Source organism: Stenella coeruleoalba (genome assembly GCF_951394435.1).
Source record: "Stenella coeruleoalba genome assembly, chromosome: 2".
Lineage (NCBI taxonomy): Eukaryota > Metazoa > Chordata > Mammalia > Artiodactyla > Delphinidae > Stenella > Stenella coeruleoalba.
The window spans coordinates 40,414,495-40,436,642 of NC_137147.1; the positions used below are offsets into that span (position 1 = coordinate 40,414,495).

The 22,148-nt window shown below is 39.6% G+C and overlaps 1 long non-coding RNA gene across 1 annotated transcript; it reads left to right on the plus strand.

Annotated features, from left to right (window-relative positions):
* The first annotated feature begins 17,761 nt into the window (after positions 1–17,761).
* LOC307182152 lies at positions 17,762–20,110 on the plus strand. Its single transcript, XR_013827135.1, has 3 exons — positions 17,762–17,864; positions 18,579–18,799; positions 19,954–20,110. It is a non-coding gene; the product is annotated as an uncharacterized lncRNA (long non-coding RNA).
* Positions 20,111–22,148: the final 2,038 nt, after the last annotated feature.

Genomic DNA, 22,148 nt, shown 5'->3' on the forward strand with positions numbered 1-22,148 from the left:
ATTGAGCACTTTTAAAAATCTGAACTATGGCGTAAGCTTATAGTACACACAAAATATACATTCTTAAGGAAAATGTGCGTTTAAACTGTTTTTGGTATGGTAACCTATCTCTGTATACAGATCAGAATTTGTGAAACTAGAGGAGTTTGAAGATTAATGAGAAAATGTGATTAAACTGTATGAAAACTCTAAGTAAAAGGTATTATTAATTTCCACGTCTTAATATTTTTATTCACCATGGATGTGCAGTTTTGTCTTATTAAGACTTGGAAAAAAATGGTCAGATAGTTGTTTCAGTATATTATCAGTATAATAATAACAATAGCTAATAAGCATTAATTGCTTTACCTGAGTTAACTCATTTCATCCTGTAACAACTCTAATCAGAAGATACTATTATTATCACTATTTTAGAGATGATGAAACCAAAGCATAGAGAAGTCGAGTAAATTGTCTCAGGCCATACAACATGTAAGTGGTAGACCTGGGATTTGAACCAAGGCAGTCTGTCTTCAGGTCATATTTTTTAACTACTGTACTAACTGCCCCTATGGGGGTAGAAATGCAAGTCAAAGCCTATTGTACCAATAAGGTTCTTAGACTGTATCTTAGCTCACAGAATGTCCATGGGGGTCAGAGAGCCAGGTGCGGGGCCATCCAGTCAGGAACAGCGTTGAACATCATGCCACAGACCTGGTTCTGTAAAGCCTATTTGTTCTCCCTCAGGGCAGAACATCACACTTGAACTACCAACATCAGCCAAGCTGAATGCATGCTGCTGTTTGAATCTACTATGGCATCCCCCAGACACTGGATGTAGCCACCACCTCACCAGAATTGATTCTGCCAAGTCCCTACTTTTTTGCATCCCTAGCCTGCATCCAAGTCCAGCCTTTGTGGCTGATAATGATTACAGAAAATACATCCTGCAAAGACATTACAGGCAATGCATTTGTTTCAGGTGAAGCAATCATGTAAACCTTTGAGAAAGAAAGCAATTTTTGATGGTTGATTATGTGTCACCGCCGAGAGGAATTTAAAGTCACCAAGAACATCTCCATTAATTAGGCACAATCAAGCTGTAGAGATAATGGAAAACAGGAGTGTTTCTTCGAGAATGTATTTTCCATTCAGATCAGCAAAAAGTATATCTGAAAATCCTCAGAGGAAGTGAGTAATCACAGGCAATATCTACTGAGTCTACATCTTTCTTTGCACTGTTTCCCTTCATATGACGCTAATGGAGAAAAAATAGTTTTTTGTTTAAGTGTAAAGACTAAATAATGATAAATTGGTTGCCTGAAGTGTGGTAAAAAAAAAGAAACAAATGGATGTGTGGCATTAACAGAGTTAATTATAGATGCAGATTAAAAGGCAAGATTAAGTAGTGGAAGAAAAGCAGAGAGTCACCTTCGGCCCAGACCCGCCAAGCAGCAGCGGTCAGTCACCTAGCAACAAGTTTCCTATCCCCGCTGTGCTCTTTAATTCAGCAAATCTGCTCAGGATGGCAGGCTGTTCTCCTGACAAAACGCATTATGTAGGAGACGGAGGGATACAAAAATCCACTGTACACAGCACTGTGCTCCCTATTGACCACTGATCCTTTCTCTCAATCCACAAAAGAGGCTCACATAATGCCCTGAAAGGAGAAGAGTCTCCACAGAGAAAACATTTGCTTGTAATTGAGATTGACTACATAATGAAAATGATGTTCTTTTTAAAATTCTGCTTGTTGAGGCCACACTTTTTGTCTCCTGGCACTCAAAACACATCCCCGCTGGGAAAAGGGGCAAACATTGTAAAAACTCAAAACTGTGATTTTTTTTCTTTGCATTGAAAACACCCATTCTATAACGAAATGGCCAGGTCTCTCTCCTTAGGACTTAAACAAGTGATAAGAAGGTAAACAGGAAAACTTCTTTTCAGAGTTTCTGTCACAAATGCTCGCTTTGCTGAAGGCACAGAGGCGATGCATGCTCATTCATTTGCGCAACTAGACAAAAATGGTAGATAGAATTTTGATTTCTTGATTGTGCCCTCTATGAAAAGACCATAAATTGCTGGTCAAAACTCAGTCACCATTGCAAATATGTGGGTTGAAGCACCTATTAAATTCTTAACCTGGCTCAGAGGGAGAGACAGAGACAAGGAGAGGGCAGAATAGCTCATTTCCTTAATCTAGAGGACACCATTAAAGTGACCTGTGTATGGCTTAAGTTGATTTCCTGTAAAAAGATTATGTTGGGATCTTTGTGAAGACTGATCCAGCAAAATCAACTGTTTTAAAACTAGATCATTAAATCTATTAATTTTGAAATAATACTGAAATTATTTTTAAATGATTAGCAAACATTAATTTACATGTCTGGGTTCAAAGACTTTATTATACAAAATAAATGACTTTCACAAAAAACAAATGATTTTCCTACACATTATTAAAATTCTCTTACTGGAACATGCATTCAACAAACATTTACAAGGCACCTACCTGTGCCAGGCACTGTTCTAGATGCTGGGGATCCAAAGATGAAACATACAGAATCCCAGCACTCAACAGAAACTGAGGAATATCACACAACTACAGCATGGTGTGAAGGGCATTGGGATAGAGTTTGGCACAGGGTGTAAGGGAGCACCTAGAGTGTTATATGGCCCAGAATGTAGGGGGAGTGAAATGTAGGGGGATGTGTGGTTAGAGATTGTCCAAGTGAAAGAGAAGTTCTTGGCAGAGAGAACCTTGTACAAAGATCCTAAAAAGAGAAAGAGCATGGTGTTTTGAGTAACTGAGAGAAGTTCAATATGGGGGAGGCTGGAGGTGGAGAGGTATTCAAGGACAAGATCACATGTAGCCTCGTGAGCCAGGCTAAGGACTTTTCTTGAAAGGAGTGAGGAAATGTTGATAGATCTTACTCAGGGGTGATTAGATTTGCAGTGACATTCACAGGTAATTTTTTTTTGAAGAATAGTTGATTTACAATATTGTGTTAGTTTTAGGTGTACAGCAAAGTGATTCAGATATATGCGTGTGTGTATACATATATGTGTCTGTGTGTATGTATATATATATTCTTTTTTTATTCTTTTCCAGTGTAGGTTATTACACAGGTGATTTTTATTTCTTCTTCCTGAGGAAAGCTCTCAGATAATAAAGGAATGCAAATTCCCCATTTTAAGTTACCATTTAGGTTAGATGATGGAGTTCAGATTTTGCTGAAAACTCTGATGGGAAAAGAGGATTGTTGGTTTTATTGAATGGTTGAAAGAGAAAAATAATACTTCAGTTTTCAGGGAATAGTGAGGTAGTGAGTCCTTGATGTTACTGAGGCTGCACCAAGTTGGCACAGAGTGAAACAGACATTTGTGCATCATTATTTTTTCTTTTTATACATTTATTTATTTATTTTTGGCTGTGTTGGGTCTTCGTTGTTACGTGCGGGCTTCCTCTAGTTGTGGTGAACGGGGCTACTCTTCATTGCGGTGTGCAGGCTTCTCATTGTGGTGGCTTCTTTTGTTGCGGAGCACCGGCTGTAGGCACGCGGGCTTCAGTACTTGTGGCATGCGGGCTCAGTAGTTGTGGCTTGCGGGCTCAAGAGCACAGGCTCAGTAGTTGTGGTGCACGAGCTTAGTTGCTCTGTGGCATGTAGGATCTTCCCGGACCAGGGCTTGAACCAGTGTCCCCTGCATTGGCAGGCAGATTCTTAACCACTGCGCCACCAGAGAAGCCCCTGTGCATCATTATTATACTGACTAATACAACTGCATCAGGGACTAAATTAGAGTAACAAAATAGGTAATTTTCTGACTTTCTATCCTTGAAAGTGAAAGCTGTCATGCCCTATGGTAAAAAAATCAAGTGGTATTTTCTGCTGTCTTACTTAGTAAGTGGACTGAATTGATGGGATGTGTGCACTACGCACCTGGGCTGAAAAGTGGAAGATCATGTAAAACACAAAACAAATCCCAAGAGAACAGTTTATTATCTATATGGAGACATGATTAAAAACATGTCAATACACAGCACAGCAATTGTCTAGTAGTTAGTTGTCATAGGAAGGCAGTACTGTACTGTGTGTAATCATGAGCATCTGCCTGCCCTTTCTACCACCCTCCCATTCTCTCTTCCCACACTGTCAGGATACAGTTCTGCATAGACTAGGCACAAGAGGGCGAGTCCAGTATCCATATCAGGACCAAAGATGAACCAGTTCTAAATGATGCTTTCATATCTCTGCTAGGTGGCACATCCCCATATTTGCCACACTGCTGATGGCACCCAGTACAAGGCCCAGCACCAAGCAGTCCAGGCACAGCATTCCTTGCTTGGATGGTTAGCTAAATTTTTAAAAGGCACGTCAGAACTCAAGAGGTAAAAGATCATGAAGGGTGACAAAATTGAAATACTCAGTGCTATAAGGACAGGAGCCACATTAACAGCAGACCCCAGGCCCTTCCATAAGCAAAGTTGTAACTTTTCCTTGAGGGGATTTTTGGTATATTCTGTGGTATAATTGACCCAGACTTTTTAATTGGCCCTTCCACTATTATATTTCAGCAGAGAGCCTTCTGAGATTAAACAGTTTTCCCATTGGTACTATATATATTCCATTGTTTCAGTAGAAATAAGTAGTTTTGAATATCTACTCACTCATTAAAACTAGGACTAGTTTCTTGAATGGGAAGAGTTAATTTTTACCCTTTGTTGCAGTGAGCAGTGGTTAAACCAGTGCTGATGGGCTTAGCAAACTTCAGCAGTCCCTTCTTCCTCTACCCAAAGCATATCCTTGCAAAAATTTCCTAGTGGGTAATTTGTGAAGAAAGCTCCACAGTAGCTTTCTTCTTTACCAGGAAGAATCCATTGGGAAAACAGGGTCTCAGCAATGCCCATCAGTTCCCTATAAAAGGTGAATTTAAACTCTCAAATGAAAATGGGTCATATCAAGTCCACATGATGAGCCACAGAGGATTTATGAAATAGAATTATGTCAGGGTCTGTGGAAATGTAAGAGTTAGGAAGGCTTACTCCAATAGTTTCTTTCAGAGAGTATGCTTAATAACTTTGCACATTTATGTCTAATCAGTTAAACCACATTATCCTCCCTCTTAGCTTTCTCATAGAAGATTATCTGACATTTAGCATTCACCAGTTTTTCTGAAAAGGTTAATAGTTCACCAGCCGAAGTTAGAGCTAAACAGAATTGATCATTCCTAAAACTCTTGGTTGAAATGTGAGGGCTTTGTGTTGACAGCCTAGGGGTTGTAATGAGTCTCCAGTACATTCTTAAGGCTTGTTTCTTTTGCCCTGTGAATGGAGAGAGTAAAATTATAGTCTCTAGGTGTTTTCCACGGTTCTTTCACATGTAGGCTTCCCGACACCAATTAAAGAGATTATGTCATCAAGTGAAAGGAAAGCTATAACTTGTATGTTAATGCTGTGATTACTTGAGACAGGGTCACAGGACCCAATAGCATAGCAGCTGACCTTCAAAAAATTAACTTTGAGCTCAATTCCTAATTAACCTTTTTCAATACAAGAAAGTATAATTTCAGGCCATTGGCCTCCCAAAATATTCACTTTTTCTTGTACTATAAATGTGTTAACGAAAATTAATTAGTAATTGTCAAGAGATTTTTTTTTTTCCCTTAACGATGTAATCTTTGAGGATGGATTTTTATTTCCACTTAAAGTATTCTATTTTCTTAGCGAGCAAAACTGCAGGAAACACACTTATACCTACAATAAACGTAGTGTTAAAATAAGTTCATGTTGGTGCACAAAAATGTCAAATAAATATTACATTTTGCCACTGAATAATCAACATTGTGAGATTATCGATCATGTGGACATATGTGTAAATTTTAAAAGATTATATTGAAATCCAAAAATTTCATCACTTTGATTTAATGTTCTCTGTAATTCTTAAAACTTTTCTCTGCTATATAATGGTGTCTTATTCCAGAAATTGCCCTCGGATAAAAGTGTTCTAATTATATTCGCTCTTATTTTAGTCAGACCTGAAATTGATAGCTGATGGACTTCACATTCTTATAATCTCTGATACCCTCTGGCTGAACGAAAGAGAAAGTAACTTTTAAAGTAGCTCTAGATAATGAATGGCTGAAGGGTTTGGTACCCTTGGTACCAAAGGGGTATTCTTGGTTTGCCTCTGGAGATTATAAGGCTTCTCTGAAGAAATGATTTTTACGTTATTTAGTAATCACTCTCATGACCTCCATATTAAAGTGACATTTATCAAATTTTAAATCAAAATTAGCATTTTTATGCCATAGATTTAGAAAATACTTAAATGCGACTTAAATGTAGGTTCTACTGCTCACTCCTTTGGCTGCTTTGAATCCAAATTGTACATAACACAGGCCAAAATGTTGTTTTATTAACAAATTATTCAGAAACTATCCTAGCAACATTTGTATTTTTCTGTTTTACATTTTCCCCAGTTTTTCAATAGCAGCAGTTTTTATTGTTAGTTTTGGATAATGTGGCACAAAATCCTGCAATATTTTAATGGAAAGAATTCATAATTATTACCCTTCTGGTTAAAATACCCCAATATTCAGGTCTGAAGTGTATCGTGGTAGAAATAGAGCAATACCCTTTTTAAAAGAGCCCCACAAAATGCTCTGAAATACACTGGCAAATATGAATTTTTTGTATACTCTTTGCCTTGTGGACAGTGTACAGAGGAATACACTGCTGTTTTGTTTATCAGTTGTATTTCTCTTGGAGCATTCATACATAGCAGGACTGAAGAGAAGAGCAGGACCAGTAATGAGACACAATTAATGTCTTGCATAGGTTTCACTCAAATCAGAAAAATGACACCAAGGACACGGTAGTGAGCACAATAGAAAACAGTTGGAGCACAGCTGGAAAAGTTGCTTTGATATATAAGTATGCAATTGGCATTGATCCTTAGGCTTTTAGGATGAAGCAGGGAAAAAAATCTTCCAGCTCTCAATCCAATCTATAAAATAAAGAAACACATGATGTTGGAAAAGCAAACAAAAAGTGCACATTTTTAAAGCAAATTTTATGTAGGTTTAACATTGTTCCAAAAATAAAAAATAATCCTGGATAGGACAGTTCAGGGTCCTTGTAAAATTGTGTGTGTGTGTGTGTGTGTGTGTGTTTATGTATGTACTTGTCAGTGGGGGAATTGGGCACAGGAGTTGTTTAACATGGCTGTGAAATGGAATTTTCAATTTCGGGGAACGACAAAATGACTTCTGAAATCACCGTCAACACACTTGTCCCACTCCTGGTGGATTCTTTTGTGCTGCTTGATTCCCTTGAATTCATTTTAAAAGGAACAGTGTTATGACAGGATTTGAGATATGCTAAATTAGTCCCATTCTTTACTTGGTGACTAGGGTGACTTAGGGAGAGAGCAAGTAGACAGCTAACACATTATTAACATTTACCCTTTTTTGGTCAGCTGAAATGCATATCAACGCACAAAAGATATTATGTAATTCTAGAAGGGTCAGTTATTAATACATTTTATTAAATCTCAGAAGTTAAATGTGTTAAAATATTTGTAATATAAATGAAATTATTATTGGACTTTAGTCCTCCCCTAGAATTGTCTCCTTGGTACACAAAGGAGATGAAATGCAGGGATTCCTGGGTTCTTTTCTCATCTCTCATTGAACTCTATTCCACTCTCCAAAATGTCCTGGATTTGGGAGGAAGGCATTGCTCTCAAGTTCCCAAAGAGAATGATTTCTTTAAAATATCCAGAAACAACCGCCACTCTCAGTAATTATGCATGCCAGCTGTAGAACGCCACTCCACATAAACATATACATTTCCACCTTTCCCCATAACCATTCTACTTTCTTGATCCCTTTCACAGCTGCTCACCTATTCATTAACACAGCTTAAAAGTTTCACTGAATTATTCTCCATCTTATTTAATTCACAAACATTTGATGAACACCTCCTATTCCAGTCCCTCGTCAATCTCTAGTTCGATTTATCCCTTTGAGCAAAGCCCATAACCATTCTGGGCCTCGATCGTTTCATCCTTAAAATAAAATGTTTAAAGTCCCTAGTGATTCTGTACGAACTCTCTTGTAACTCTGTCTTTTTGAAATCTTTTTCTGGAAAAAGAGAAAGCACACAAAAATAGATATTAAAACATATTTTCAATGTTTTTCTTTATTCACTAATGGATGCCTATGTTCATATAGCAAATCTCACATCAAAAAGTAAACTGCAGATAAAATATCTTCAGGTTTCTAAGTTATAAGTAATAGGAAGTAGACGGTATCACTTAATTCCTATTATTTATAACCTCGTTCCTTTCATTTAGTTAAAATGTATTTGAGGTATCAAAATCCAAGACAGTATGGGGAGTTGGATAATCCAGTGAAATTCACTGTAATGAAATTTGATACTTTTACAAAGGTATGCAAAAACCTACACACATGCAAAGACAAACGTGTGTATGTATGGAACTGAGAATGTGGATGGGTACAATACTTACATATGATTGTGTTTAAAGTAAAAATTGCTGGAAATGTTTGGATAGAAACCCCTTTTATTGGTGCATTATTATTGGTGCATGCCAAGAATGCATGAAAACATCTGAAGAAAGCATTTAACAAAGGAGTTTGGGGAAAACTCCTTTTACAAATCTTTTAAATCATAGCACTATGAAGTAAGACACTGTGAAGGAGAGAAAGACTCTGGTGAGGAGTGGGGCTTCTATGGTTCGCCTCCGTGGTACACCTCAGGACGCAACCAGGACTGTAATGTCATTCCAGAAGTTCCTGTAGGCTAGCCTCCCAGAGCGCCAGGCTAGGAGCAGTTGGGAGACCAGGGCTCTACAGTGAACACTTAATGAAGGCATTCCTGGACCTAGATAGAGCTGTACTGTTTTACAAAGATTTCCTTACAGAGAAAACAAACTCAAACGAGTATTAAGCCAGCACTTCTCTGTGACTCAGTAGCAGAGTAAGAGAAAAAGAGAGAACTGAAAATTTTAAAAACGGCTTTGCTTACGTTACAATGCAAAGAAAGAAAGAAAGAAAGGCCAGCACACCTTATAGTAAGCATTTAGCTTGACAGTGGACTCAAGTCTTTCTATTAAATATTATTGTTGCTGATATTTTTTAACATCTTTATTGGAGTATAATTGCTTTACAATGGTGTGTTAGTTTCTGCTTTATAACAAAATGAATCAGCTATATGTATACATATATCCCCATATCTCCTCCCTCTTGTGTCTCCCTCCCACCCTCCCTATCCCACCCCTCTAGGTGGTCACAAAGCACCAAGCTGATCTCCCTGTGCTATGCGGCTGCTTCCCACTAGCTATCTATTTTACATTTGGTAGTGTATATATGTCCATACAACTCTCTCACTTCGTCCCAGCTTACCCTACCCCCTCCTCATGTCCTCAAGTCCATTCTCTACGTCTGCATCTTTATTCCTGTTCTGTCCCTAGGTTCTTCAGAACTTTTTTTTTTTAGATTCCATATATATGTGTTGTTGCTGACATTTTAATGAAACCTTGAATGCTAAGTTTATTTGAGCTGCTACTGATTTTTTTTTTCCAGCCGTTAATGTTCAAATAACAAACATCACTGGGATAGATTTGGGAACAGGGTTTACTCCGCCACCTGCTGGTCATTTAAAAATACAGCTGCTCTCAGGAGCTCGCGGCTAGAACAGCGAGCCTCAGCCCTGGTTTGTGCAAATGCCACGCTGTACGGGAGAAGAATTCACCTGGCCTGGGTGGTGGTGGAAATAGCACTGGATCTGGCATCAGAAAGCCTGGGGCAGAAGTCGCAGTTTTATCATTTCTTCTATATCCAGCTACTCAAGCTCCTTCCATAAACAGAGTAGCTCTCCTTCCCTCACTGTGGACGGCTCTACCAAACCCTTAATTTCCTCCTCCCTAGAATAGGTGTTGTAAGTCCTGCCTTACATATCTCAAATGGGTAAATGCTTTTAAAACCGTAAGGCATTATATAATCAAATATATTGGTCAGAATTAGGCGTTGAATTAATATCATACTGCCTGCCATCTATTTCATGTGGGCATCGTCACAAAGCTTTCAAAGTCCAAAATCTAACTGGAGTCACCTTAAGTCACCTCAAGAAAGATGGAAAAATATAAATGCATGTACATATTTGCATGTATACTGAACCAGTTTCCAACTTCAGCAGATCCCCGACCTGTATCATCCTTCCATCTTCCAAAAATACCTATTCCAATTAAAAATGCTGAAACATTCCATAATTTGTGCTTTGAACAGAGAAAGTACCAGTAATCATAAAAACAAAATTACCTTCACGACCTTTTCTACTTTTGCTGAATAGTATTCAAAGTTAGCCTTAATGGAGCTCAGGGGGAAAAAACGGAAATACACAAAGCATAACAGCCAAAACTGAATTGATTAAAATTGCCACACTGAACTCTTTTTTTCTAACAATTTCATGATTTCCTCTCTATGGACTATTATTCTGTTTTTAAAAACCCCAATAAAATTTCCACCATTCACCCTCATGAGGGACTCTCATTGAAATTTAATATAAATTCGCAGGTATTCACAAAAGGCAGGTCAGGCAAAATCACATCCTCCCCAATTGCTTTATTTCTTCACAGAAATATCCCTTAAAATAGGCTTTTTCATGCTCCTGAGCAGCCCTGCAATCACTCTCACAAAACAAACATAGAATTCTGAACCTAAGCAAGCCACTAAGTCTGCTTCGGGGAGACAATGTCTTCCTTGTCATTGATTTTGCCTTTTTTTAGAAGAGGAAAGTTTTTTTTTCCCCTCCTATTTGCAGACCACCCATGAACCTTTTTATTTTTCTCTTTTAATCTGAGAAAGGGGAGAAAAGGAGACTCCTTGCCCTTAGCAGTTCTTGGGATTTTCTCCCAAAAGGGTAAGTTAATTATTTTAACCTACTGATGAGGGGTGGCCAGGGCAGTCCGCATGGGTGGGAGGGGGAACAGGTGTTTCAAACACCTGCATTTCTAGGCTTAATTGCTCTGAAATCTTGTAGGCTCTCAACTGCATTCTCCTTTCTTTACAGAGGCTCGGGGGAGGGGTTCATTTGTGGAGTTCTTAACTAATTGTAGCATAAATATGCAACCACTTTGGGTTGAACAAATTATTTTCTTTAAAATGAACTCCAGGTAAATTTAATTAGGAAAAAAGTGATTGACAGGTATTACTCTGAATGCAAGGATTAAAAGCCCTACTGTTGTTAAAAGAAAAAGGCAGAGTCAATTGTCAGCCATGTTCTAGTTGTTATCTTCTCACACCAACAGTTCAGGTAAAGAAAACCCAGATCAATGATTCTGGAATTCTTCATGTTGTGTGACATATCTACCACAATTCCAAAAAGTAAATTTTCTTTTCAGCAGAGTGCATGGAAAAATATGCTTTTAAAAGATGTTGCGATAACCTGTGTACCAAAATGAGTATTTAATGTGGTGTTTTATTTTCAGCTTAAGTGTTTTCATAAACATAACTTGTAATAATTGAATGCCAGGCGTACCTTATATATCTTCTCATTTAATCCTCACTCCAACCCTGTGAGATATTTCCTATTGTGAGCCTCCTTTTACATGTGAAGAAGCTGAAGCATAAGGAGACTAATTAATTTATCCAAGGCCAGGGGTTTGTAGGGATTCCTACTTACGCAGCAAGGCCTAGAGTCTATGACTCCCATTCGTATCATTCATTCACTAGAAGTCAGTCTCCCTACACTGAATAGTTGGTTCTCCAGGAACATTTCCTGTTGATTTCTGAGGGTGGTAAAGATAAGACAGGGATTAGAATTTCAGTGCTGAGCAAAAAGCCCCAAGAGTTCTGTTTTCTAGTCCTGAGTTGTGAGAACAACCCTGGGTCATGCACAATATTATTTTAAAATTGATTTGGAAAGATTCTAAGAAAAGCATAGGACTCCAGGGTGTACCAGGCCTGGAGCCAGGAAATCTTAATTGCAATTCTGACTTGGAAAACCAATTATTTTGGAACTAATCCCCCTGCTCAATGAATAAGTAATCTGTGGTCCAGAGAAATTAAGGGAGATTTGGTCAAACTTTCACAGTGGGGTCAGAGTCAGGTGCAAGATTACAATCCAGAAATACTGCTTCACAGCCAGTGCCTTTTCACCCCCAGTAACCAATTTTTCTTCCTTAGATGAGGATAATTAGACTAATCAATTAGGCCAACAATTTAATGACCTTGCCATATGACTGACTTCTTGTGTATTGGTGAAAAGGGCACTGAAATGGAAATACAATCTGTTACTGACGTGATGATTCTCATCAGGCAGCAGCTAACACATGCTCACTTGACACAGAAAATCAGGTGTCAACACCGGCTGACTCTGGCAAGTAAACATTCTGGCCTCAGACAAGGGAATCTTAGTTCTTGCTTCCATTTTCCTTTCTGCCTGCCCATTTTCACCTGTATTTTCAGGGTGTGAGGGTATGGAAATAGGAAAGGGGGGATTCCCCACTGGAAACTGCCTGGAACTTCCCTCTTCCTCCTGACGGATCCCAGCCTTACATTAGGCCTGGCTCTACCACCATTTCCCTCCTTGCAGCCTGTTCCCAGTCTCCTTTATGACAATAAAGTCACCTTGGAATGGAGGTCAATAAGCCATTTTAGAATTATGAAAAGGGAGGGGTGCACAACTGCAGCATGGGTAATGTGTCCAAGATTCCTTTGGGACACACTAGGTCTTAAAGCAGGAGGTTATAATACAGGTTAAATGGGAAATTTCAGAGAAAGCCCTATGTTGCAGGGAAAGGAAAGTTATGTGATTGGTTGTATCTCAGGTGAAGGTTAGGTATGTAGAAGCTTGGTGCATAACAAAATTTGAGCATAGAAAATCTCATCCCAACAGCTCCCGGGTTAGTCTTGGAAGGTCCATCCAGGTATTTTGAGTTTCTTGGATCAATAGTCCTTATCACAAGACAGAGTTGTCACCTAATTACCTTTCCCCACACTTGTATTATCTATAGTACTGAGTATTGGATAGCAGCGCTTCTCAAACTTCAGAAGTACACACAAGCCATCTGGGGATGTTGTTAAAGATTCTGATGTAGGATGTTTCAGGGGGGCCTGAGAGTCTGCATTTCTAAGCAATTCTTAGGTGATGTTGATGCTGCTGGTCTATTGATCTTACTTTGAGTAGCAAGGTGATAGAGTAAATTCAGCTGATTTAAGGAGACAATTCTCTTCTACTTTTAATGAATAAATTTAGGGAAGTCTTAGGGAAGGATTTAAAAAAATATTAATTACACTTTTGTATACCAATGTGTTCTGCTAACATTGTGTGGCTTGACTTGTATTTTTTGAATGTGCACTAGCTGAGAGAATGTGAACTGCAAAATTGGTAAGTCTAACTCACATGCTTAGGAAGTTCTTGTTGACTTCGATGTATAAGTCTGCATTTTAGATGTCTGAAGTGTTTGAGAGAATCAGACATGCTGAATTTATAGCTGTAGTTTGAAGCAGCAGAGGGAATTTGAATAACTATGTAAGTGGCATAAAACTTTAGGGGAATTTGATCTTTAAATTTTAATTAAATATTAGTCAAAGAACTAGACAGAAAAGAAACATACTTAAATAATTCATAGAGCAAACAAAAATTATAATGAAAATGGGAAAATATTAAGAATGGAATGAAAACAAAATACTACATATCAGAACTTGTGGGATAAAGCTAAATCGAGAGTTATAGAAAAATTCAGCTTTTAATACTTATGTTAGAACAGATGAAAGGCTGAACATTAGACGTCAGAAAAAGAATAACAGGATAAATTGAGAAAGAAAATAATAATAAACAATAATAAAGAGCATAACTTTGTGAAATAGAAAACAAAGAGAATCAACAAAGTCCCAAACTGGCTATTTGAAAAGATGTAAATTACAAATTTCAATAAAGACTGATCAAGTAAAAGATACAGGATACATATCAATATAAGCAAAATCAGGACTGAAAAGGAAGTACAACCAATGATGCTGCAGAGAGTTATTTTTTAATTATGAGGATATTATGAACTGTTACAAATACATTTGAAAACCTAGGAGAAATGGACAGATTCTTTAAAAAGCATATATATCATAAAACTGACTCAAGAAAAAATAGAAAACCTGAAAGGTTCTACAAGCATTAAAGAAATTGAATTTAGTAGTTAAAAAGTTCCACAAAGATTATACACCAGACTCCTTCAATTTTAACAGTTTACCAAACATGAAAGGAGTACAGAAAAAAAAGAGGACACTCCCAAACACATATCTAGATGGAAATTCCAGGTGGATTAGAGACTTCAGTGTGAAAGGCAAATCTATAAAGCTTTTAGAAGATGGACATCTTTATGGCATGAGGAACTATTTTTTAAACAAGACACTAACTGCACAAACTGTGGAGGAAAAGATGGGCAAAAAAAGTCAAAACACCATAAGGAGAAAATTTGAGATAACATTTCACACTCCCCAAGTTGGCAAAAATTTAAAAGTTTGACCAAACCAAGTGCTTGCAAGAATGTGGAGGAACAGAAACTTCTATATACTGCTTGTGGCAGTGTAGATCGTTAGAACCACTTGGGAAAACAATTTAGCCTTATCTTAAAAAATTGAAGACATGCATGCCATATGACCCAGCCATTAGATATATGCACCAAGGAAAATGGTACATATGTACCAGGAAACATGTACAAGAAAATTCATAGCAGCAAAATCCATAATGGTAAAAAACCTGGAAATAATCCAAATGTTCATCCATAGAGAAAGATATTGTGACATTAGTCATACAGCGGAATATTATACAATATTGAAAATGAATGGACACAACAACATAGATGAGTGTCAGGAACACAATGTCACAGAGGAATATAAAGCAGCAGGAAACTTTATACACACTCCTGTGCCTGGCACTCATCATAGCGGTCCATAATCCATAAGGCCTGTTTAATCTACCCAGGCTCATATCCTTCCTCACACCACAGTCATCGAATCTGCTAGGCACTGCCTTTTTCATAGTTGCTCCTATGTACCGATTTGTCCTCTTCCCTTGACTTCCCTGGGATCGTCACCTCTCCCGGAGTAGACGCTGCTCTTCAGACTCAAGGAACCAGCCAAGGTCTCCCAAGCCCCGCCAGAAATCCAACCCCACAGGAAGCCATTTGTGGCTGCCCCACGTGTCTCCTCGGAACGTCCACGGAATTTACTGTCAGGACCGTGATGTTTTGTAATGAATCGTTCTCCAGGTAAATTTCATCTAGCAGGTACATAGTGAGCTCTCCTTATGTGAGCGAGCCTGTGGGAGGTGCTGCAAAGGCGCAGAGATGAACATGAAATAGTTCCCAGCCTCCAGTTCTAAACAGTAAGCTATCAAAACCGGGTGGGAAATTAGGCAAAGCTTTGTGGCTGCTCTTGAAATAGACGTAAAGCAGTAGGTGGTGAAGTGGTTTGGAATTCGCAGACCTGACTTCTAGTCCTGGGTCCATCCCACACACCAGCGGTGTGACCTGGGCCAAGTCATTTTACTTTTCTATGCTTAAATTCCCTATCTGTAAAGGTATGGTGGTACTACCCACTTCGTGGGTTGTGGTGGGGACTACACCAGATGCTGCAGGATCGTGTGCTGAGGGCACTGTCTGGCACATAGTAAGCATAGGGGCAAACCTATGCTTACTCTGTGCTTAGTAGCAGTGAAGACAGCTAGGATTTTAACATGTGGAGATGGTGTAGGCAGGGAAAGTCGCCTCCCTTGAATAGTCCAGTTTGCTGGAGCACAGAGTTCAGGCAAGAGGAGATTGGGGAAGGGGAGTGGCTGGATCTGCTGTGGAGAAAGAGGCTGCATCTGACAAGTGTGTACTTAATCCTGTGGAAGAGGGTATTGGGCAAGGTGACCAACAGGACCATGCTTGGCTCTAAGAAGGCCCTGTGGAGAGAGAGTAGAAGCTGGGAATCTGATTAAAACCATTGAAAATTGTACTGTTTTGGCTGTAGTACAAAAATAATAATGCCCTTAATCATTGAAAATTGTAATAATATTATGTTTATATTTTGCTTCTATAGAAACATAAAAAAGTAAATAAAAATTGATATAGACTTATACTCTATAGCATTAACTGCTATCTAACTAATTCCATTAGTAGTCAAAACTTCCAATAATGTTGATAATCATTTTTATTGCCAAAACTGTATAAGCAAATATTAGAAAATTTTATCACCTAGGAAGCTGTGAGGGTGACTCAGTGCTGTCAGTGACAGACCTGGTTAGCATTTCCCTGACTTTCTTCTCTATTCTGGGAGGTAGGCAGGGGGCTGGTGGATGTTTAAAACAAGGACTTACCATGCTACTTTGAATTGGAAATGCTTTCTTGGTTTTATTTTTAAATTATCATGGCAAATAGTAATCATGTAACAAGTTATAGTTATCATCTAATAGAAACATAGGCACATTGACTTGCTTCATAGTCTTTGCAACATCTTTGAAAACTGTAATGCTCACCCAATCCACTTCAGTGCCCATGCTGGACTAGAAAACACCTGAAAGAGCCTCTTAGCTTTATCAGTCAAAGAAGTAGAAAAAGGATCTTCTTCCATCCCATGTACTTTACTCTGGGCCTTTGAGTCTCTTTGTGACCCTGCCAAAAATAAAAATAAGATAAAATAAATATTATGAAATTTGTTCTCTTTGTGATTTTTCTGGCAATTAACACGGAGTCCTCTAGAGTTTAGATGAGATGGGTGGCAGATTCTGTGACTGACAGATTCTCTATGCCATGAATATAGACAACGAAATTGGAAGATTTCTCTTTCATAACTAAGAAATAAGAAGCCTTTCCTCCCCTTTTCTAAATACCTGACTTTTGCTCCCAAGAATTCTCAAAATTATAGTTAAGTCTCACTCACTGAATTCACAAGTCAATAAACTTAGAAAATGGATTGAATTATTCATTATGATATAACCCACTTAAAAATTAATCATAAGAGAGTAAATCTTCCCATAAGAAAGCCAATGTTTTTCTTGCATTCTACTTCTGTGGACTACTAAAAATAAATCTGCTTATATGGCTCAACTGTAAATTTGTTTTGAAAATCTGAAAGACTGAATTTTGCTAAGTACAGATCTTGCTTATTTCCATTTCCTGGGTGTTACCCAGAGAATGTACAAAGAAATATTTGTAACCTACCAGTAAATGCTAGAGAATATGCCAGGAAGTTTGCAATCATATAAGGTATGACAAAGAAAAATATCCCTTCTTAAAAATGACTTTCAAAAAGAGTTCTTTTACAATGCACTGTGATGCTACAAAAATAAATAAATAAATAAATAAATAATCACCATGGTTTCCTTTCTTTAAAAGAAATAATGTATAGGTATTTCAATTTTCACCATCAAATGCCACAGCTTATGAGATAGTTCAAAATGCAATGCAATTACCTGACTTCCACAAATGCTCCTTTGAAATGGAAATAATGGGAGTTGATCACATTTCCTACTGAGGCAGGATTCCCAATGCTCTATTAATGATAGAAGACCTATTTGTTGCTCTAACTTAAAAACACACACGCAGAGTACAAGAATATGGAAGTGTTATAAACCATGTACAGTCACTGAACAACAATGGGGAATATTTATTGAGGGCTTGCCGTGTGCCTGGCACTGTTCTGAGTACTTCATGTATAAGAACTTCTCTCATTTAATCATAACAACCTGATGAAGTTGGTACTATTATCATCATCTCCATTTTACAGACAAGGAAACTGAGGCGTATGCAAGACAAGTGTTCCAGGTCACAATTCTCTGAGACCCAAACTGCTAACTACTGTGCAGCCCCACATCCCAGAAAGCTCAGGTACAGTGACCAATGTTACTGCCAAATGCTGGCCTGGAGTGGACCTTTGCCCAGAGTGGTAACCAATGTCAGTGGTGGCAGAGCACTCTTTCTAGACACGTGGGACTCAGAAAGGTGGAGTGAAGGAGCTGGGGCTCCATCTCCTGCTTTCCTCTCGGCCACTCTTTGCTCTACGCCGTACTTCTCCCTGCTTTTTACAAATGTGCTGATTTTATTGGCAGCTACTCTCACAGCTGTGGTTTTGGCAAAGCTAATGGAAGGGGAGCTTTACTATTAAGTCAAAGTTGCAAACTAAGGGTTTCCTAAGTTCAAGTCCCCTATGTCAGGCATTAGTTATCACAGCAGGATCATCGCAACATGACTAAGCGGCTGCCAGACCTTCTGTTTTGGAGAGTAAGATTGCATCATCAGTTTCTCTGTCCTGGGTATTATTGCATTTAAGATGAGTCAAATAGTTTCCTAAGATGGTCTAAAGCATCTGATTGGCTGTACCACAATTTGGTCATTTTGTTCATCTGAACATGGCTTAGACCAAAAGAATATATCCTGCCCAATAGCTATTTCTCTCCTCTTTACCATGTGACACAAAAAGTTTCTGGAGAGTGGAGCTAAGCCACCCTCCATTCCTGCATTCAGTTAACAAGTGCTGATGACATCTCTGTTGAACATTAGGCAAGGACTGGCTTTTGACCGTTATGATCCCCACTTTCACAGGATTAAATCTTCCAGGGGAGAGAAACAATCAAACCAGCAAGTACTATAAAGTGTAATCATAAGAAAGGAAAGTTGAAGGGTTTATGTGAGACCTGAGGAAGGGCATCCAATTCAGAAGTGGGGGCCAGGGGTCGACGAAGTCTTCTCTGAGGAAAGACCTGAGACCTGAAGGAAGAATAAGAATTACTCAGAGTGAACGGCATAAGGAAGGAGAGAGAAAGGTAAGACAGGTAGAGGGAATAGCATGGGGAAGGCTCTGAGGTGAGAGAGAGTACGGCACCCCCATGGACCTGGAAGGGGTCCCCAGAGCTATCTGTATTCACTGATTTACATGAAAAAGATTTTATCTTTGTCCAGCTGGGGTTTGGAAATATACAGCCATAATCAAAACCAAGTTACAGGAAACGCTTGCAGGAAATGTGGTAGGAGTCCCCTCTGTTTGTATCACGTTCTGTGAGAGGTGGGGCTCTGTGTGCACAGGAAGGACCATAACACTTTAGGGCTCAAGCAACCTCCAGCTGAGTGCAGCTTAGACACATTCTTCTCGCTCTCCCTGAGTGGTGACTAGCATCTCTTGCCTTAGGTGCAGCCTCTGGCAGTCTCAGAGCGGCCACAGCCTCGTCTGCCGGCCAAGGAGGGTTTCCTGCTCTGTGCATATCAGGGCAGTGGTGACAGCAGTGATTGGAGTGAGAATAAGGTAACACTCAGGCAGCACTTCTGTGGAAATCTAGAGGCTGGAGGCAACAGAGTCCTGGCTCAGGTGGCAAGAGGAAGATGGTATCACTCCGTTCATGTTATTTGGGAGCTCAAGAGCTTGCTGTGAGACCCCCAAATGGGCAAAAGTAAAAGTAGATTCTCCTCTCTTTATGAGAATAATGGAATAGGGGCATAGCACGTCTTCAGCCCTGCTGGCACCCTGTTGCTAGCAGTGGCACCGTGGGTAGATGCCAGCCTAGAGGGAAACCTCCATGGATTTGTTGGATCCTAAGACTGAGTTGTATTTGACTACCAGCAGCAGCAAGGGACCAATGGGACTACTTTGTGGATACCTGTAAGGACCCTGGGATTCTTAGAGGGGACTATGTCAAAGAAGGGTTTTCTATGACCAAGTAGGGAGAAAGGGTCTTGGAGCCACTGAAATTTGGGCACAAATGGGTTTACATCCCTCCTCACCAGCTGGGGAAGGCGGAGATGTGAGTCACATCCAGAAGCCACCACCAGCATAGCTAAACATGATAAACTCTTGGAGATTAGAGGTGGTGTGTGGTTGAATCCTCTGTAGTAATTATTACATGTCTTCCACAAAATTAAGTTTTATAAATATTTGACAATTTAATGACTGACTGCATGTCTTTCTCTTTGATCTTTCTGGAAGGAAAACCTTGAACCACGAAGGCATGAGAATTATGGTGACACAGAATGAGGTATGCGTACCCCTGGGCATGTGTTTGGAGGGAAACTCCCTGGGGCATGAATTTCTCTTAAATATTTTTTGGACAAAAACTAAACATTTGAAGTGATCTGGTAAGTAATTTAAAACATTTTGATTAGAACAGGCATGACTGTATTAAGGAATAGCATATTAAAAAGCACACTGAATCTATTCATACTGTGTAAGTGATATGTGAAACTAAATATAAAAAAAAGGTAAAACAAGTGAAAAAAGATAAAACAAGTGATTTCAAATATAAGACTTACACTAGGACACTTAGAACCTTCGTCTCCCCTCCCTCCTCCTGGGGTCTGCATCTTCACTGCCTTTGGCCAATAGAGATGCTTGAGTGGAAAAGTCTGAAAAAGCACTGGTGGAGCAGGGAAGAGAGGTCAGGAGATACAAGTTCTAACTTTCTACTTTAATCGTCATTATCATCCATCTTCTCCTTATTAATAAGAATAGTAGCAGCAACAAAAACAACAGCTAGTTTCATCAAATGCTTACTAAGTGCTAAATACTTTTAAGCTCCAGTTCTACACACACACGTACATCTTTTGAGGTGTATACTATCAATGTGTCATTTTATCCATTTACCAATGGGACACTGATGCACAAACAGCTGAAGTTACATAAGGACTTTGGGATGGGGCTGACTCAAATCCCTGCAGTCTGGCTTCAGACTCCACATTGAGCAATAGGACCTTAAGATGCCGACGAGCTCTGCTGCCCCCTGCTGGGGAAATAGGCTGTTGGTTCTAAGCCAAAGCAATCAGCTTTGGACTGCACCATTGCGGTAGCGGGCAAAAAAACTCAGCCTTAATGGCATGCTTTATACTGGCGATGTCCAGTGATCCCACTAGTATTTTCTTGCGGAAAGTGTGAATGTAATACAGTCAGAAATAGGGTAGAAGAGGCAGAGGCAATGAGGAAACAGTTTGAGGGGAAGCAAAGCAGGAAAAAAGAGGCAGGGGGTGATGCGGTCAGAAGTGTCCCCAATGCCCGTGAGCCCCTAGGAGAGATGACCTGGTGGCCTAGTCCCTTGAGTGCTCAATCTACAACTGTAGCAACGTGCTCTGCTTCTCTGTTAGACCTGGCTGGGCCACCCCTGATACGTCTCCTAGGTTTCCTCACCTCCTGTTCAGTCATCTCTCAGCATGCGAGGTTATCTGAGGCTCTCGTCCTTTTTTCTTTTTTTAACATTTATTTATTTATTCATTTATTTATTTTTGGCTGTGTTGGGTCTTCATCACTGTGCACACGGGCTTTCTCTAGTTGCGGTGAGCGGGGGCTACTCTTCGTTGCGGTGCACGGGCTTCTCATTGCGGTGGCTTCTCTTTGTTGCGGAGCACGGGCTCTAGGTGCGTGGACGTGCTGGCTTCAGTAGTTGTGGCACGCAGTCTCAGTAGTTGTGGCTCGCGGGCTCTAGAGTGCAGGCTCAGTAGTTGTGGCGCAGGGGCTTAGTTGCTCCGTGGCATGTGGGATCCTCCTGGACCAGGGCTCGAACCCGGGTGTACTGCATTGGCAGGCAGATTCTTAACCACTGCGCCACCAGGGAAGTCCCAGCTCTCTTCTTTTCAATCTGGAAACCCGACACAATACCAGACCAGTTTGGTGTAGGTCCTTGGGCAAATCACTTCCTTCTGGGTCTCAGGTTTCTCTTCAGTAAGTAAGGCAGTTGTGTTTTCAAGCCAGTGTGCTACTGCCCCACTGAGGGCAGTTGGAATGTGCATATGTGCAGGGAAGGGGGCAGGTTGATTGTCACAAAGACTTAGAGGGAGTTCACTGGCATTTAGCACCAGGAACCAGCCATGCTAAACATCCTGCTAAGGCCGTTAGTACCCCTGAGGAACACGGCATGATTCAGAGTCTATATGATTGTTTCTTCTTATAAAAATGTAAGTAAATCCATTTTAAGTTTTGAAGTTCTGTTAAATTAGCTTCTTTAGAGTTGAAGGTTAAAATGTTCAAGGGAAGGGAAAAATAGCTCGTGATTTATACAGAACTTTCCAAAGGGGAATTTAAATCCTGGGTGATTTCTAAAGGAAACAGCTTTTCTGTGACTGGAGGATTTCTGGCATGTTTCTAATGCCTTCAAGCTCTAAAGATCTAAAACCACGATCACATTAAACACAGAT